Source organism: Bison bison, unplaced genomic scaffold, assembly GCF_000754665.1.
Source record: "Bison bison bison isolate TAMUID 2011002044 unplaced genomic scaffold, Bison_UMD1.0 scf7180017864118, whole genome shotgun sequence".
NCBI lineage: Eukaryota > Metazoa > Chordata > Mammalia > Artiodactyla > Bovidae > Bison > Bison bison.
Genome location: NW_011494690.1, coordinates 735,268 through 741,267, shown reverse-complemented (window position 1 = coordinate 741,267; position 6,000 = coordinate 735,268). Strand labels below are relative to the sequence as shown.

At 39.5% G+C, this 6,000-nt stretch overlaps 1 protein-coding gene across 1 annotated transcript in view; it reads right to left on the bottom strand.

The window, feature by feature from the left end:
- CDH9 (cadherin 9, type 2 (T1-cadherin)) overlaps positions 1-6,000 on the bottom strand; it is a 139,915-nt gene that overhangs the window by 100,828 nt on the left and 33,087 nt on the right. The gene's annotated exons all lie outside the window — the stretch shown is intronic.

The window sequence follows — 6,000 nt, the reverse complement described above, 5'->3', positions numbered from 1 at the left end:
GGAATGATGCTAAAGCTGAAACTCCAGGACTTTGGCCACCTCATGCGAAGAGTTGACTCATTGGAAAAGACTCTGATGCTGGGAGGGATTGGGGGCAGGAGGAGAAGGGGACGACAGAGGATGAGATGGCTGGATGGCATCACTGACTCGATGGACGTGAGTCTGAGTGAACTCTGGGAGTTGGTGGTGGACAGGGAGGCCTGGCATGCTGCAATTCATGGGGTCACAAAGAGTCGGACACGACTGAGCGACTGAACTGAACTGAACTGAACTGAAATTTCAGTAAGAAATTAGTATGGATAGTAATGTAATGTTTGCCAGTTTAAATGTATGGACTCCATATTTTAAAGTAATAGGGACATAAAATTTGAAAAAAAAAATATTTACATTGACATTATAGATGTAGGCAGAAGATAGAATAAACAGCAATTGTGAAGAGGGATATGGGTTAATATCCTGAGTTTGTAACTTTTTATGAGAATAGAGGAATTTATTAACTAGTCTTTATTTTCAACATATCTATAATAGGAATCATAAGTCTATCTTAAACAGAAGGTATAAAATCGTGTGCATAAAGAAACCTGGAAATATAGTCGATCTGTGTTAATTAAACTCTTTCATTCAAACTGACCTATTGATTAGGTCATTATATAATTATATTACATTAATGTACAATAATGAAAACAACAGAATGGGAAAGACTAGAGATCTCTTCAAGAAAATTAGAGATACCAAGGGAACATTTCATGCAAAGATGGGCTCCATAAAGGACAGAAATGGTATGGACCTAACCAAAGCAGAAGATATTTAAAAGAGGTGGCAAGAATACACAGAAGAACTGTACAAAAAAGATCTTCATGACCAAGATAATCAAGATAGCGTGATCACTCACCTAGAACCAGACATCCTGGACTGTGAAGTCAAGTGGGCCTTAGAAAGCATCGTTACGAACAAAGCTAGTGGAGGTGATGGAATTCCAGTTGAGCTATTTCAAATCCTGAAAGATGATGTGGTGAAAGTGCTGCATTCAATATGCCAGCAAATTTGGAAAACTCAGCAGTGGCCACAGGACTGGAAAAGGTCAGTTTTCATTCCAATCCCAAAGAAAGGCAATGCCAAAGAATGCTCAATTACCACACAATTGCACTCATCTCACACACTAGTAAAGTAATGCTCAAAATTCTCCAAGCCAGGCTTCAGCAATACCTGAACTGTGAACTTCCAGATGTTCAAGCTGGTTTTAGAAAAGGCAGAGGAACCAGAGATCAAATTGCCAACATCCCCTGGATCATCAAAAAAGCAAGAGAGTTCCAGAAACACATGTATTTCTGCTTTTGACTATGCTAAAGTTTTTGACTGTGTGGATCAAAAACTGTGGAAAATTCTGAAACAGATGGGAATACCAGACCACATAACCTGCCTCTTAAGAAACCTATATGCAGGTCAGGAAGCAACAGTTAGAACTGGACATGGGACAACAGACTGGTTTCAAGTAGAAAAAGGAGTACGTTAAGGCTGTATATTGTCACCCTGCTTATTTAACTTATATGCAGAATTCATCATGAGAAATGCTGTGCTGGAAGAAGCACAAGCTGGAATCAAGATTGCCGGGAGAAATATCAATAACCTCAGATATGCAGATGACACCACCCTTATGGCAGAAAGTGAAGAGGAACTCAAAAGCCTCTTGATGAAAGTGAAAGAGGAGAGTGAAAAAGTTGGCTTAAAGCTCAACATTCAGAAAACGAAGATCATGGCATCTGGTCCCAACACTTCATGGCAAATAGATGGGGAAGCAGTGGACACAGTGTCACACTTTATTTTTCTGGGCTCCAAAATCACTGCAGATGGTGATTGAGGCCATGAAATTAAAAGACGCTTATTCCTTGGAAGGAAAGTTATGACCAACCTAGATAGCATATTCAAAAGCAGAGACATTACTTTGCCAACAAAGGTCCATCTAGTCAAGGCTATGGTTTTTCCAGTAGTCATGTATGTATGCGAGAGTTGGACTGTGAAGAAAGCTGAGTGCCAAAGAATTGATGCTTTTGAACTGTGGTGTGGAGAAGACTCTTGAGAGTCCCTTGGACTGCAAGGAGATCCAACCAGTCCATTCTGAAGGAGATCAGCCCTGGGTGTTCTTTGGAAGGAATGATGCTAAAGCTGAAAGTCCAGTACTTTGGCCATCTCACGTGAAGAGTCGACTCATTGGAAAAGACTCTGATGCTTGGAGGGATTGGGGGCAGGAGGAGAAGGGGACGACAGAGGATGAGATGGCTGGATGGCATCACCAACTCGATGGACGTGAATTTCAGTGAACTCCGGGAGTTGGTGATGGACAGGGAATCCTGGTGTGCTGCAGTTCATGGGGTCACAAAGAGTCGGACCCGACTGAGCAACTGAACTGAACTGAATGTGCAATAAAACAGTATGCATTTGTCTGGAAAACTTAAAATATGAGGTTTGAGAGGGACATTGTAAACTATCACATTAACCATTTTACAGGCATAATCACATCCACGGTTTACTATAAGTGCTAATCTGGAATCTATAGAGGTAAATTCTATTGTGTTCCATGCAGATCTCATCAACCATGCCAGTCTACTTACCAGCCAGCTGCTGTGAGGTCTGGCTACTAACTGCCTACAGCTGTTCCCTTTTGAGAATTCTTCTGGACGTATGAGAACCATCAAGCTAGGAAGTTGTCTTCTTTCTCTTTCTCTCTCTTGCTTTGTTCCTTCCTTACAGTTTCCTCCTGAGAAGCACGCTTTCAATTTAACACCTATATCCAAATCCAAGTCTCAGTTCCAAGACTGATTCTAAGGAAATACCTACACAATTGGTCTGAATGAGCCTTTAGCATGTTAGAAGTAATCCATTCACCTACTCTTCAAATATTGTCTGGTGCCTAATATTGCCAGGCATCAGCATGATTCAGGTGCTTGAGATACAAACAAAAGCATACAGAAAGTGACAAACACTATCAATAAACACAATGAATGTGAATAATATATAGTAGATAGAAAGCATTCAGAATTATTGAAAAAGAAAAAAAAAAACTTAGAGCAATATAGTGGGATAAGAATATAGAGGCTGGGCAAGGGAAAGGAAGTGACATTCCAGGTTTGTCTTATTAAGAAATCATTATTTGAGTAAATATTTGAAGAAATGGGAAACATCCAATTAGATATGTAGGAGATGTTCTTTCAATCATACACATACATGCGCATGCTAAGTCACTTCAGTCGTGTCCGACTGTTTGCGACCTATGGACTGTAGCCCACTAGGATCCTCTGTCTATGGGATTTTTCAGGCAAGAATACCAGAGTGGATTGTCATTTTATACTCCAGGGGATCTTTCTGACTCAGGATGAAACCCGCATTTCTTATATCTCCTGCATTAACAGGCAGGTTCTTTACCACTAGCGCCACCTGGGAAGCCCAATCATAGTAATAGCCAAATCAAAGGTCCTATATAAATTTTGTTGCTCAGTCATGTCCAACTTTTTGTGACCCCATGGACTACAGCACCCAGGCTTCCATGTCTTTCACTATCTCCCAGAGTTTGCTCAGATCCATGTCCATTTTGTTGATGATGCCATCCAACAATCTCATCCTCTGTCACTCCTTTCTCCTCCTGCCCTCAGTCTCTCCCAGCATCAGGGTCTTTTCCAATGAGTTGGCAGTAGTGTGACTGGTTTGTTCATCTGCGTCTATCTGAGAGAAATAAGAGGGGAGAGTATAGAAGAAGAGGACAGAGAAACTGAGCGTGGGTGGAGGGAGGTTCTTGTAGCCCAGAGAGGAAAGCATATGAAGGAGAAGCTAATGACATCAAGCTAAGTGATCAAAAATATGGGGACAGGAAGCTGTCCATTGAATTGAAATCACAATCTTCACTATACAATTAATATTTTGCAATGCTTTTATTAGTAAATGCAGATTACATTTTACCTGGATTATTCAAATGGTCTCTAAATATGAAAAAAATTCAAGTGGTCTAGCTTTTAATTACTAGAAGGTGCTACAATCTTTCTTATGAATAGATGAATATATTTGCAAATGTCCTAATACCTGCAATGATTTTATGTTTCCATAGAGAGAACCTTGAAAACTGTTCAAATGTTAAGACTCAGACTGTAACAGGTCTCATTATTTGAGGACATGACCTCTGAAGCACAAATGCCTGGTTTCAACTTCTAGCTAGGCGATCCTGAATGTGTTATTTAGCCATTAGTTCCCTAGTTGCCTTTGTGTGAAAGCTGTATTATCATTTTTTTAGTGTTTTGTGTTACATTAGTTTATATACATAAATTAAATGGAATAGTGCCTCACTTCTAGCTTGAATGGGCTAGTTAATACAATGATAACATTATAGTAAAATAATAATATGTACCTCACATACACACAGCATTTTATCATTGGTCAGTTAGTGAAGGTTGTTCTACCTCAACTTTATCAGAATTTCAGGCTGAAGGAGACCTGCTCCAATCTCTGATTCCACTTTTTCCAAGGAAGGAAAAAAATAACTTTGGCATTCAGTCTCTTAAAATCTCTACCTAGTATTGACACACATCAATTCCACTTACTTATCATTGACCAAATCAGGTTTACTGTGTCTAACTTCAAAGTTATTAGTGAAGTGCCTTCTTATAAAACACTCAGAAATATTTGGTAAGTAACAAGGATAATCATTATGATTAAAGCCCTAGCTACCAAATGTAAGGCTGATTCTTCCTCCTGGAGAAAAAATATACAAAAATACAACTTATGGGTCATATACAGACTTGTCATCAAGTTTAAATTGAGGGAGACAGTCTACACCAAGTCTGGATGAAGTGTCTCATGACCCAAGACCTATGAACTAAAATAGGATATCTGTCCCCCCACACATGCAATAAATAATGGTGACATAGGGGCAATACAAACATAATAAGTGTTTTTCTTCTGAAAGCCATGACAGTTTTGAAATCACATTTGCATGTCCTACTATACTGGCAGTGGGAGAATCAGCCCATTATTAGACAGTATTCTTCAAGTCTGATTCCTGAGATGGTAACTCTTGTCCACTGTTCTTTGCAGATCTTCACCTTCCCAAATTCTTTCATATCTATTGACCTCATTGACCACATCTTAAGAAACCTTCATGGACCTTGAAAGTTTAAAAAAATTCTTAGTGAGTTTATGGACCATGGGGATTGATAGTCCAAAGATCATTTTAACAATGAGATCTGGGTTTTTTGGCCTGGGTTGTTGGTTTGGGGGCAGTACAACTCTTAAAAACAAAATGTTCTTTGTCTTTTTGGCTCCATTCAATTTCATGTGCCAAGAGACACTCCATAGGGTATTTTCTGTTTATACACAATTAGATTTTCTATACTTTTTTTTTTTTTTTAACTGTTCTACATTTCTTGTTATTTGTCTACTTGATTTTAGTTTGTTTAATCTCGTTGGGCTTTACAGGACAAGCCACAGTCTTAGTGTCTTTAACATGAAAAATTTTGTCCAAGTAAAAGGATTTATTGGGAACCAAACACTTAGTTGGGTTCTGAATATTTTGCTGTAGAGTCAAGCCACACAAAATATCTGTTCTCTTGCTCTCTGTACATCCTCAGCTAGACCAATGCCTGCTTCACTTACATTACACTCACATGACTGACCTTCCTACATATTCCAGGCCCCAGATAATGAATGCTGGTTCTAGCTTTAGATCATAACATCTCCACCATGATAGCCTATCAAATGGGTGATGAAGGGCATTCCCCTCTTTTGGTTTCACTGGTAACCAATGAGCCAAACTGCCCACAACTCCCCCTATAACTGGCAATCTCCCCTTTCCACTCTGATGTGAAGACTGCCATCATGTCCTACCCTCCGTCTGCCATATATAGTGAGTTGTGGTGTCGGGACCTTGGTTCAGACATATAATATCCCTCATCCATTAAATGACTGATGTCTCTGATGCTGACTCTGGGCTTTCTTTGGTGTTAAAGCTGGGGAAGT